This window comes from Bombus impatiens, unplaced genomic scaffold (genome assembly GCF_000188095.3).
Source record: "Bombus impatiens unplaced genomic scaffold, BIMP_2.2 scf_0640, whole genome shotgun sequence".
Classification (NCBI taxonomy): Eukaryota; Metazoa; Arthropoda; class Insecta; order Hymenoptera; family Apidae; genus Bombus; species Bombus impatiens.
The window spans coordinates 977,658-992,290 of NT_177059.1; the positions used below are offsets into that span (position 1 = coordinate 977,658).

Genomic DNA, 14,633 nt, shown 5'->3' on the forward strand with positions numbered 1-14,633 from the left:
CGGACCATGAACGAACTCGTCCGAGTCCGCCTCGATGGAAACCAGCCAAAGGCATCATTCCCGTGAGAGGATCATCGTTGACTCATCCCGATTAACGATCTCCTTGCGCCTGGTTAGAATAATTTGAAAAGTTACGCTCTCGATGGTGAGCCGATTCGAACCGATCGGACGAGAAAAATGGAGAAAGTGTGGTCGATTTTTGGTCCCGAGCGAATACGTGCATCGAAAGCGAAGATTCGTTACGTTTCGGGGCTGAACGGGAGCACCGTCTTCTTCTTTCCAGATACGTACATTTGCTGAAACTGATCGGTGGATCTTGTTTTTCATACATCGTTTCAAGACTTTGGTTTTTTATTTTAATTTCAAGTAAAACTTTCTGGATTGTAAATTTTCATCGAAGATAGCGTAGAACAATTAGGCACTGATCCATTGTGCGATCTATGTATCTACGATATTTTTCTAGGCAATTGGTTTTCCAACATTTTTTCGCATATTACACGTGTATTACACGCATATCAACGAAAAACTTATTACGATTGTGTAATCGAAAATAACGAAAAACAGTGAAAATTCCATACGTGATGTAATTTTACATTTTAATAGCTGTCATGAAAATTTCCTGTTTCTTATTCTCACGTTTGTTAATTAAATATTTTTAAATCATCCGATATTTATTGATATATCTGTTAGGTACTCTTGAATAATTTATTACCGTCTGTTATACAAACACGAATTATCGTATTTTACAGACGTTAAAGACAAAGAGACAGTTTAGTTGGTGCAGTTAGATAGGTGTTTTCTTTACGAGTTACCTGGACGTCTCTACGATGAACTATATCTTATTGCCCAGCGCCAACGCGATTTACAGCGAGCCATTTTCATTGTAATAGTGATAGAGCAAACAGTGCGATGATATAATGCGCAATACAAGACTGCTAGGTGGCATAAGTCACGGAACAATAGACTTTGTATTTATCCTCCTCAAGTATACTATGGAATAGCGTGTAATAAGTATAGAGTAGAATTTATGTTTTGCATCGCGATGTCAACGCAATCAACAAATTTCATGCTTATTATCTGCGACAGTTTACGTATTGTACGATACAATAAAAATTTATGATACTTGATTGGAAGATGAGTTCACATTCGTTAGCACAGTAAGCGCTCGTGGGATACAACGTATTAAATGTTTTCCAAGACGATTTTTGGTACATCTATAAATTAGAAAAATGTTTTTTTTAACGATTTAAAAGCGATTTATCGTATAGCAAGAGTGTATAATCTGAATTCTATAATCTTTAACTTCCCTCTACATACGAATTTATTACATACCAAGGTTAAAGTTTCTTATTTAAGTAAGAGTTGCGAGATCAATCGAGTAATGTAGACTTCCCGATTTTGGAGAATTTTCAAGATTAGAAACTGTCGAAATATAGAATAGAAAATTGATATTTTTTATATGCCTTTTACGAAGGGTATGAAAAATCTGGATAGTTTTAGGAGTTTTAATAAGATAGAAATTTCTTAGAATACGATTCCGTATTTATATTTACAATTTTCTTTTAAAAATATCGTCAAATATCGGGACACCCAGTACGTTAAAGCATCTTTTATTTTTTATTCCGATGTTCCTTTCACGCAGTGTCTCATAACGGTTCTTGAATATTTGGGTACGTCCTTTCAGGAGGTAATATTCATTTTATCATTGACACAATAGCGATTAAAGAATATCGTAATTGTTTCTTATAACTATATATATATATATATACGTATACCTATGTTGTGCAAAACATACTAAAATACATTTTTACGATTGAAACACGATGTTCAGACACGATAATCGTTGAAAGTTTTATTCGTCTGCCTACTTATATTTAATCGATTTATTAATTAAGAACGATCTCATAATTTCCATCGCTTACTCGTACTTGGCTATTACGTACACGAACACGCAAACTGAAGTATGATAAATATTTAAGATATCGCGAGACATAACGTATGCCTTTCAATTAAGTTTTATCAGGAACAGGAGGCAAAGCTCTATTCTGTTACTTATATTTCGAGATTTGGGTGTGGTCAATCTCATATAATCGCGTTGTTTTTGTAAAGGCTGCCATTGATCGGTAACCTATTCCTCGTAGTACGGGCCATTGTGTCGAGTTTTCGACTGCGCCCTGGTCAAAGTAGTCATGTACGCTGATTGTAATCTTCTTACATCGTGATTTAAGTGCTATGAGAAGCAGATGAACGAGCAGGCGACGCGACGTCGTTAGTTTATTCTCTTCCAGTTTCGTCGCCTTTGTCGCCGGCCAAAGTCGGGTTTAGGTCGACTAAGAGAAAGCTCTTCGTGTCGTGTCGCCAATCTTTTCATGCTTAGCTTTATGATAATACGTGCATTTACTACGTGTCGGTGCACTCAATTTCAATATCGGATTTTCTGAATGACAACGATTTAATATTTCAAGATCGAGTTAATGCCGAATTGTCGTGTGCTGCATATGTATATACATCATACACATGTAGCTGATCCGAGAGGCGAGGAAAAAGAAGCAACGAAATTTCTAAAACAGCTTTGTACTCGTTGCGGGTATCTACGGGCTACACAGCAGATAGAAATATTCTGTGAACGACTGGTTGCGTACGGCGCGCTACATTAATGCAAGGGATTAGCATGACAACGATGGTGATATTTCTACGTACATCGAGTGCATCGATGTTAAAGGACCAACGGAAAATTTATATCAGTGGCAAACTGCCCGTAGGTTAATTTTAGTCGCTGCATGCGTTTCTTCCGCGTATTAAAAGCGAACGTCTATTTATTCGGCCAATTTACGGGGTTACGATAATTAAAGAACGATGTGGCCTCTGTTCGAGATGGCAATTTAGACGTAGAGACGCTTTAAACGGAATCTTCGAGATATTAAAAAAAGAAAGAAAGAAAAAAAAAGAAAAATCGAGGAGTTTTTATGAAACGATAGGAATTTTTAGCGTAGTTTGGCTAGAGTTACCGAAGTACGATAAACAAGAGGAAGTCGTTGAAAAAAGTTGATAGATGCTAGACCATCGATTTCGTTATTAAATGTTATGCAACCTTTGCTACTGTCTACTAGAGTCTAGACAGTAGCCGAGACGACAATTGAAGTGTTTAAAATAGCTGAGTGCTTATTTGTCTATGCTTGTCTATACAACCGTAACTATACACTACCATTCGTATTTACCAGATGAGGTTATTAAACTTATACAGAGTTGTAGGAACTGACATGAATCGATTATTCTGCTGTAGGTACCATTTAGTAGTCACTGGCTAAGAATGAGAGTTCGATCTTTGAATACTTTTCATCAAATCATTTATCTTCTCTTACCATAGATACTAAAGTTTGATTAATCGTAGTTTAAATGCCAAAAACCTGCAAGTTCTAAAACAACCTTTTATTATAAAACGTTACGTGCCTTGAAAAATACGTACAGAAATATTGCGTAACAGATATTTATATAACAGAGACATTTATGAAATAAAATAACGTTGCAAAGTAGTTTTATACGAAAATGGGGATAATTATACGAAAAGTAACGATAAAACAGTATAGATATAAGATACAATTTGCTGAGTAACATGTTAGGTATTTCTTATCAAGTTGTCCTGTTTCCATTAAATGTAAATGCGTACCATCAAATGATACTACAACCTATTGTTAATTTCATTCAGAAATTGTCATTATAGTTTAGTTATAAGATTAGTCATTGGAAGAGATTAAAGGTTAAACATTGATATATTATGAGATATACGAGCATTGAAGATTTCCTTGTAAGAATGAATTGGGAAAAAAACACACTTTCTAACATTGAAAAGAATTATAAAAGAACGTTGCTTTTGCCTCATTATTCTACGATGTATACGTTAAATTGGCTGAAAAATGCGTCGAATACGTTATAATTTGCGGTCCCTTTTCATATGCCGTTCATAACAAACCAGTCGAGTGTAAGTAAAAGCTCCGACCTTGCGCACATACGTGCACGTTAATGTCGGTTTTCACGGGAGCCTCGTGATCACATTAGTTACGGAAGAAAAATTTGTCGATGTAAACTGTTTAATTGTAAGAGTCTAAGCTTCGCGTGAAGTTCTACGAAAATTTATAGTAACTTGTAGTAAAAATGAAGTGTTCTTTGGAGACGTTGAATCGGACATCTTCGGTTTTTCCACACGAAGAAGATCGCACGACCAGAAAGAGAAAGGGAAGAAGAAAGAAACGGACGAAGAGAAAGAGATAAAGTTATTCTTAAACGTTAACGCTACTTGTTTCCAAAAGAAACGAACGAGTTCTTCTTGTTCTGCATTGTTTCAACACGAATGGTAACAAAAACGGCGTATAGCCGATTAAGAATAGAAACATTTCCAGTTTAATCATTGAAATTTCGTCTAACTTCTAAATTGATCTGTCCCATTGGAATAACGAACAACGATACGGCAAGTCGCGACGATATATGTAACTCTTTACGGTGTTGCGTTACAGCTTTAAGATTTATATAACAGCTAGTGTATCTACGAAGGTGACTGACCTATTTACCATTACTTGTACCTGTGTTATCTGCGGTAACCGGCGGGCCTGTATGAGTGATTTTTTTCGGACAACTTGTCTAGGATGACATAGGCACAGGTGTAATTCACGCCAACTTGGCGACACGGCCAATGAGTGACAAAAATGACGAGACATGGTTCCTAGATAAGATCGTTTTTTCAAGAAAGTCTTCCCGTATTTTGACGTATCGATGACAAGGTAGCGCTCCTACGTATAAATTTATCGAAGGAAAATACGTTGCATTCGTACCAGTTAATAAATTTGGAAGATAATAAATTTTTAATAGGTACGTCATTGATTAAGAAAGCAGTGAAACGCCCACGTTCTTACACGAGCGACCATTTTATCGGTTATCAATTGTGAAAGTTTGAAACTAATACTCTATCTTTAATTATGAGTCACGGACGTAGTAATTATCTGTTCGATATTTGATATCTTAAATTCTATCGCTCCATGCCCGGTAGTTTATTACTACTCCGACTGTAGTTTATTCCAACTCGTAAGCATGTCGTTTAATATTCGTTAAATTGTTTTTAACCCTTTAGGTACTTTACGGTCCTACATCGAAATAGCTACGATATTCCATTTCATCCAACCCTTTTTAGTTTTTAAACGTAGAATATACCGTTTTGCGTTGTAATTGAATTTAACAGAGATACGTATTCGATGTGCTATTGATTAGGAAAATATGAAAATTCAACTTACGAATAGCTGTTGAACATAGCTTATTAAGTTGGAAGAAACGCTGCTCAAACCGCATAGGGTTAAGTAAGATAATAAACGAAGTGAATTTCTATTAGATATTAAGTAATGGTTATCGTTGGACTTTGCTTTTAAATCGCGTTAAACTTTTGGTTGCTTAGCTAGTTATTCTAATTTCCAACGACACTAGAGTGAGAATAAACGGTATGCGTTTGTCAATCCGAATGACGCGTCATTTTATTTCATTTCCGCAAGGTAATTCAAGTGGTCAGCTTTTCAGCTTTCTATCTGCACTATGTATGTAGATTATTAAGACGAATGCGCTCGCGCCGTGCCGTTTCTAAACTAAAATGATAGATGATTCTTTTTCACTTCACCATGTCGTTGATCGTACGTTTCTACGAATTCTTTCGTTAGAAAATCTAAGATACACGGTATACACATATTTGTCTAACCTTCTCGAAGATCAGACAAATAAATGTCTTCGTAAATCCCCCAGACTGTAGTGCTTACTATTCTGTATTTGGAACACTTCGTTTCGCTCTAATTTCTCGTTTTGTAGGATACGCGATTAACGTTTCGTTTTTACAGCCGATGAATTTTAAAGGATGACGTTAGTTATCACTGTGAAAGGCTCGAGGTTAAAAATACATGCATACAATGTAAAGTCATAGAAGTGCGAGGTCTAGAGCCACTTAAGAACACTCTGATGCATCCGTCCGTCTGAATAGATCTCGACAAGAATCTTGATCTCCAGCCTCTGTTCACACTGCGTGAAAGTCTCGAGTGGTTTCGGTACGAGAAAAGCATAGGTACAATGATGGATGGGATATTTTTTTCGTGGATAGGATCGAGAAAAGTAGGATTACATTCTTCCAAGTATCTAATTGCCAGTCGTAATTACGCGCAACCGCGCTCGTCGTTCATCGTTAGATATGTAAGTACATCGACTCAGTTCCTTAATTTTACCGAAACGGAAGGTGTCCTTATCGGGTTGTTTAATGTAATTTCCGAATAAATGATCAACTTCGTGATTATGGATCGTAAAATTGCATTAAAAGCTACGGTATTACGGTTGCTATGAACAAAGCGACGCGCGAGTGTCGTACGACGAATCGTTGAAAAGCGTCAACCAAAAGATATTGCACGAACGTTTTACCCATCGAATATATCGCTATATTTGCCAAAGATATACTTCGCTGGACGGTTAGGTTTATATATGTCGAAGCTACAAATACACTGCGCAATCAGATCAGGGATACATACACTCGTAATTCGTGTAAATGAGCACGGTCAACATACACGCAGTATATATGAATAAATATGATCAAGATCGTGCGTCGAAGTTCATTTTATTCGAGATAAAAATATGATATTTGGCGAATAGGTGTACGCTTTATATGGTAAGCAAAAGAGAAATTGCAAATCGTGTTTAAGAAGGATGAAATAGACGTATAGTCTTACCTTTCACCTTCTAAAATGTTAATATTATATGTTAAGTCATTAGTGGATATAAATTGCGCGTACAATTTTTCACAAACGTGGATTTTGAATTCTACATTCGCAGAAGATACGGTTCATTACCATTTACGAAATAAAATAAAAAAGAAAGAACTTCAGAGCGCGTTTATTTTCTTTGAATTTCTGTAAAGTATTAATCGAGTAAATTTTTTAAATTCTTGGAATATTTTTCTACTTGAATGTTTTACTCGTATTACTACTAATAATTACTTTAACTAGTCTTTCTAAGAACTGCAATTTCATAGATGATAGAAATAAATAGGAATGTTATAAGGGCAATCATGCTTTAACGAATCTCATTCATACTCATAGAATTGATAGACTATGAGTCCAAAGTTTCAAGCTGAGAAAAAATTTAATTGAACGCTACATTAATAACGATAGGTATAACATTAATATAAACATTTTCTTGTTAGTGAATTCGTTGTCATACTTGAATTACACAAAGTACAGAGTGACACTAGCACGCAACTATCTCTGTTAACCAATCGATCGTCATCAACCGGTTCGAATTGCCGCTCTAAGATCTGATAGGGTTAAATTACTCATTAAATAAAGCAGCGCAAGTTTTTCTCCTGATAAAATAATGCGTGAGAATCGTTTCTCTCTCTCTCTCTCTCTAATAGCGAACATTTGTAAAAGCGTCATTGATTAAACGCGATATATATTCCGGCTTATATACTATCCGACAAATATATTCTATATTTTTATAACATTAAACATTTTTTTCGAAATATCTTCAAAATTTGTAGTTGAAAGATATTTAAAAGTAGCTGCTTTCATGCATCATACGTCATAAGTGTATATGTGTCAATGTAAGTTCAAAACAATTAGCAATGAGTACATAGTGATCTTTATTGTTACCAAGGTATCGCTTATCTGATCGATAATTTAAAACGCATTTATCATTTGTCAATATTTTTCGTAATATCGATCGCTGCTTCCATAACAGCGTATCGGAAATGTACTTTTCGTCATCGTTGATATTAATTCACTGGTTTTGCCCAATTATCTCTGAGAAGCGAGCACGCATATATCCTTGTTTCTCTGTAGTCGTTCTCGTAGCATTTTTGTAGTCTTGCGAAAATACATACTCGAACTTAGTTAATCGGTATGTAAATGATACGATAAATACGAGTACAGTGGTGTGCAAATGCAAATATGTTTTTTTAGTCACTGTAGAAAAAGATCTTTACACGAAGATTAGTGTCATTCCAACAACGAACGAAGATCGTGCATGGTCGAAAACTATATGCGTATCTAGTTGCAAAATCAAATAAAAAAGTAATTTTCCTAACATCGAACACCGGAATTCCTGTAGAAAATAAAAAGATGCGACTTATTGTATTCCGTCTGTCTTCATTTAGACTTTTATACAAATGTATACAAATACTTTTTCTTCAGAGTCGATAATCGAGATACGTAAATAGCAAATAGCGTTTAGAATATCACAGGGGCTCGTAATACTTGCATAGATGATCAATTCGTAACGCAGGAAAAATGCGATTTCCCCGTTTGGCTATAACGCGGGAACTTTAATGAATTTTAATCAGCTTTTTCTCTATGAGAAAAATAACATCCGATCGGGCGAAAAACTACTTTGCCCTACAATCGGTGCATTCACTACGATGAAAGGACTATTCACTTGATTCCTCGCAAAGCAAAACATTTCGCAGTGAAGTTTTATTAACACGACGCGACGCGATGCGCATGAACGGAATAAGAATATGCTTATTTAGTGTCGTGTTTCAAACCCCTAACTTCCAGTGCAGTGCACGCGCGAAAAACGAGCAATCTCCTCTTTATAGTGACCTTGATGAATTGGCGAGCATCGTCGAAACTAATATCGAGCGTCTTGAAAATCCTGTTTGCTGGGCTTGCAAATCATCAGCGATACTGCTTCTGGCAGGCAATTTCGTATAAATGTACCGACCATGTACTTCATTTACAGAGTAATCCGAACATTTTCATGTCACATAGAATACTTACTTTAAATGCACGACATTAAACGCTAATTTACTAATATATTAAGTCCGGATTAATTTTCTCAAATAAATACCATTATAAGTCCATTGTACATTGTGATTTCAATTTTGAAAACTGACATTGTCGATGTTACACTTATGCACGTTTCTCGATAGTGTCGTCTTTATATTAATGGCCTCGAATATCTATCGCGTGTACTATTCTACAAGACGATGCATGTTCATTATACATGTTCGCAATTAATTTTTTGCATCGAAATACCTTTTTTGGTACTTTACAATGTACAGTAATTTACAATGTACAATAGACACATAGTTTAGGCACATAGCTCGATAATATACTAACGTTTGTTGCAATTTTTATCGATAATAGTTTAGGACTTGTGATTGTGTACGTCTGTTGTTGAATTAGAGGAAAATGCGTGGCGTAACGAGAAAGTAAAATGAATTCAGAAGTCAAGGTGAATTTTGCGCCGGATTTTCGTCACAGATCTCCACCGATCCAAAGGTCTAGTATACGCCACTGACAAAACATCTCTTTACACTCTGTACATTGTACACATATGTATATATATATATACCTGATAGATTATTCATTTTGAAAGTAATAAGTTAATTCAAGGCAAACCAACTTAGTAAATTAATCGCAAAAAATTGCAAATATGCAATAGTAGCAATTACGATTATCGTTATTAACGTTAAAGTTAATGATTTAATACCATATTACAACAAATATATATGCTTTCAATTATTCCCTTAAAAGTCTGTAAGTATCGGTTTTACGTGTAGTGATTAATTGCTAGGCCTATTAATAATCCTTTCTGTATGTCGCGTCGGTAATTTTTTGTCGTACTTGAAATCTGAAACGGAGGTCTCGATACGACCTTGCTAAGATGCCAGTCGAAAGTCGAAAGCATTTCGTTCCCTTTAACACGCGGATCAAGTGTGTACTGTACGTACTTACTTGGCTGGCCACCTTTTTCACAGTAATGCCATGGAATAACACCCATGTCATCACTCTCCTCGACGCATTTTTTACTATTTTTTCACGGCCATGATTATACACTGACAGCCGGTGCCCGAATATCGTTACGACTTTAGGTAGGTAGACCCGCTCGCTTGATCTACCGATTCTTATTCCAAACGAGTTCTCTAATACGCTCGCCGCGTTTCTAATTTGCGTAAAATCGTCGTTGTAATTTATGACTCACGTTCAGCGATGAATCTACAGAAAGCTTTCGAGTTTAATTCGACTATAAAACGAAGAACGTAAGAAAAAAAAGGCAAAGAAAAAATTAAGCTTCGACAGACTAGAATAGCATCAACGACGCTTTTTGAACTTCATAAAGTTGTCGGATAAATATAAAAGAAGAGATAGCGGCGAGAAAGTGTCGAGCAAATTCTTGAAATTCCGTTCCATAATTGCGATACGCGTTTGATAGAATTTGATAACGTAAACTGTCCAGAAATGAAAATACGCGTGAAATATAGCGTTAACGAGCCTGTTATATTTTCCTCAAATGTTAGAAACTTCTGTGGTTTGAAAATCACGCAAAGAAAATAACAGGATTAAGGCTAATTCACAAACAAATTTACAATAAGATATTAGGTCGATCTAGGCTTACCCAATAAATGTTTCTCGTAGGTTTGCTAACCTCTGTCTCAGCTATCTGTTTGCTAATTATCAGCAATTCACGCTATGATATCGTCGAACTGCGCACGCAGTGGAGCGAGGCGAAAGTCAATGTTTCGCGCAGTGGTACGGTTAGAAATGATTTTTTTCTAGCATATATGTATAATCTCGATTAGATTTTGTAACGTAACAGCGATGTAAATCAAATCGTTATACTTCTGTAATACGTATAAGATACACGTTATGATACGCGTATCGTAATTGTTTTTATTATACGAGATTTTTCCGACATGTTGGGAAAACGTCGATAAACTTTTTCCCCAAACCACTAACGACTAGGCACCGCTTGACTTAATAGATGGTATATTTTGCGTTTTTCATCGGGACTATTGGAACATGATTGTGAGCAATGTTTGCCGACTAATGAACCACATTATTTCATTCTTCTGTTTGCAGACATCGGCAGGGAATGTTAACACGGTGTAAGAAGAAGAGGAAGAAGAAGCAGGCATCCAGGAAAATTTATTTCAATGCGGAACACACGAACCAGTACTGCTTGTGAGTACAACTCGATAAATAGGAAAAAATTCTCGATTAATACTTAAGTTGACGCGTTGCAATTCTCGGCGTAAGAATTTAAAAAATGTTAACTAGATCATCGACGTCGTTGAATTTTAGTTTTGCGGGTAAATTTTAATTCGCGAAAGTATTTCAACGTTTACGGAAGGTCAGTTTAAAATAAACGAGTAAAATCGGTAACCACAGAGCGGGACATTAGCGACGAATAATCGCGTGCGTATTTATACGAACTCGTTACGAAGTTATATATGGCATTTGAAACGAGGATAACGTCTACGACCGTTTGAAGAAATCATGACTGCTATTGCTTCTTCGTATTTGTCCAAATGAAGTGAATTAATACTTGGCGAAGCCTGGAAATTATTATGTCAGATAACAAGGGATCGCGGTTTGGACGCAATCGTTTACGAAGCATTCGTAAAGTTGCTGCCTTTTTCTCTGGGTGTTTAATCAATGAGAATGCCTGACGCTGCGCTGGTGTATATTGCGGGAAACGATCAATGAAACAACTTGGCCTGCTTTGATATGTCCGATTAAGTGAAACTGCAGCGCTTCTTACGTAAAGTCGTCTTATTGTTCGTGGAAATAGAAGAGATAAATAACGTTTCGCTTGCGTAATTGACAATACGTGACAACATAATCTTCAATTCCAATATTTGCAATAGTATATCAAATATTTCATTGACGAATCAAATGTGTCAGAAGGCAAAGGCTTTGTTTCGATATTCTCGACTTTAAATTATATTTTGTTCGACTATGTTCGATGCTAATGGATTCGTAACTCATATACGACTAAACTGTTCTGATTTTTACAAAAAATAAAAGTTACAGAATGATTACGGGAGGAATGGACCACGTGTTTGGAAACGATTTGAACGATATTTTTAAAGTATCGAACACTATATCTATGTTATATTTGTAGAAGAACAGGCGCGTAACATTAGCATATTTTGTAATAGATAAATTAAAGAAAGGAGCAATAAAGATTTAGAAACCACAAGGGGGAATATCGGGTTCTTATGTTCTTACGAGCGACAGAATTATTCTTTTGTTTTCCATGGGTTAGGTAGGATCGTAGAAGTGAATTTTCGATTTAGGACATCGCAAATGTGGTTATGATAATGAGAAGCTGTGAGTTTCGCAAGCTATTCGCGGAACTCTACGTGCCGTCCTTTAACGGCACGACGACGCGACAATGGATTTGGAAATAGACTTAATACACGATGTTAATCCCTGTTCGTAGCAATAGATACGATATTCTGACAGATTGGTGTTGGCAACTGTCCCTTCCACGATATTTTACGATTTGTATTCGTTAGTATTAATCGAAGTAGCCAAGAGTTATTTATTACTCGATCGTATCTATCCTGTATGGTTATTATCGTCGTTGAATAATCAAATAGTTTTTTGCCAACTATAGATTATTTTACCTATATTATAAACTTGCTTCTTTGTTTTTATCATAATTACACATTATCTAATTCGTTCCTTGAGAAGAAAGATGAATAGGTAATTCTCCGATAGTTTGTTACATCATTATGCGCGAGGCGTGAGGTGCCGCTCCCACTGCCCTTCGTATTTCATCAAAATGAAAAATGTTATTTTCAATTTCTTCGAATCGATCGTTCTTCGCCTTCTTCTATCGTAGAATCTTTTCTTCGAATCGATCGAAGGATCGTTCTTCCTTCGCGTCGCTTCGCAAACACCAGATCCGATCGTCCGGTAAAGTTTTGTCGTGGAAAAGAAATTTCCGCGTTCCAGGGAACGAGGAATCCGCGGTGCTTGGTGTTGTTCACGCCAACTCGAATAATCTTGTTACAGTAGCTGGACTGGTAACCAATGTCAACCCTTTTTTCTCCGGACGCACGTGCATTGACATGTACCATCTGGTCGCTGGATGTCGCCGTATAGCAATTGAACGTAATGATATTCTGGTACCATCCAAGTTACGTCGCCCTTTCTCCCTCTCAGAGTCTTTGGTCTCGCTCCACTCCTCCCTATTACGCTGTCCTTTTCTCCCCTATCATCTTTCTCTCCCCACTTTAGTGGCTGTTAGCCGGCGTTGGCCATTGACCGACCTTCGCAGTTGAACTGTGCCGCGAGAAGATAGGAGTTGCGCCTTTCTCTCGATTCTCTCTTTCTATCTTTCGTCTCCTCTTGTCTCTCTCTCTCACACACACACACACTCTCTCTCTCTCTCTCTCTTTCTCTCTCTTTTTCATCTGTTGCGTTATGTTACGTTATGTTATGTTATGTTATGTTACATATAAGGTTAAACGTGCTATTTGTAGAAAAAAGGTTTCTTCCTGGCAGCTCTCTTCGAGATCTAGGATCGATGCTTTGAAAAAATAGTCCTTCGTCCTGCGACCCTCTTGTTATCCGACTACCCGTTCACGCTGCGCGGCGGCGTGGCGATCATTTCGACGATTACGTTTTAAGATCGTTAGAAAACCGACAGCGCGTACAGGCCATTTAATAGGATTTCTCTGGCCCGTTTCGTTGCGGCGACTTTGGCTGGAAGTGTTTAATAACACGTTTTCCGGTTGGATTTGACGGGATATCTTCTGTCGGATTTGGTTGCCGATGCTCTGCCCACCGAGCGTTCTGCTGGAATTTGATAGATTTCACGGTTAGATATTCCACGGTTTTGATTGGCATATAGAGATTGATGTGAGATTATACGGACGATTTTTTCTTTCGTTTTGTCCGTTTGGAATAATCAGAGGATTATCTGTCTGAAACGACTTCATCGATTAGGTGGCTGTTTGGCAAACTGAAAACTCTATCGTTTATCGGCCGGACAATTTGATCAACCTATAATTATACGAAATAGAGAGAATTGATATAGACATGAATATACGTATACAGTTGAAATCCAATCTCAATTATACTTTTTTAAACTAGAATAAAGATACATATAAAAGATACGTGAATCATAGAAGACGTAGTTTATTTTATCCGATTTCTATTACAAAATTCTCTCGTGATATATTATCGACATTCATAAGGACGTTTAGTTACGCAAACTAGATCGATGGAGGAACTTTGAACGAATCGAGTTTTTGTCTATCGAGTACCATTCCATTATTGCAATTTCTTCCATTCCTGTGTCTTAATACAAATCGAGCGTTTTCGATCGCTACTAACAATAAATATACTCGTAAGCAATCGTACACTATTTAATAGATAATAATCCGACGATAACAAGTCCCGATAATGTACCATATAATTGGAAATATTTACAGAAATCTTGAGTTACCCGATTAGTCCAACTCGCAGCCGCAATAACGTACATCAATCATAGTAATCATATTCATAATCCTCGACATCACGAACGTCCGGATTCTATGGACTTATCAAATGATATCGCGAGTTCGTCGATGAACCTTCCAAGGGAACATAATCGTTCTATCCCGTCCAGACGTTCTTTCTTTTTTCATCGCATCGGGTACACGTCAAACGAGAATTATAACCAGTATATATTAACACGCGGACAAAAAGCGACTTTGTAGAAGCTAATTAGTGGTTCTCTTTTATAACGAGTGACAAGTTCCTGGTCGGCACGGCGCGGCGTAACGCGACGCGGCAAAGGTGCCATAACACCCGTTATGGCTATGGAAGTCCGCGGTAAAGGCG

The 14,633-nt window shown here is 36.8% G+C and overlaps 1 long non-coding RNA gene across 1 annotated transcript in view; it reads left to right on the plus strand.

Annotated features, from left to right (window-relative positions):
• Positions 1-14,633, plus strand: part of LOC105681201 — a 69,329-nt gene that overhangs the window by 12,522 nt on the left and 42,174 nt on the right. Inside the window, exon 2 of the long non-coding RNA XR_004462301.1 lies at positions 10,875-10,976. This is a non-coding gene — a long non-coding RNA (uncharacterized LOC105681201). The remainder of the gene's footprint in view (positions 1-10,874; positions 10,977-14,633) is intronic.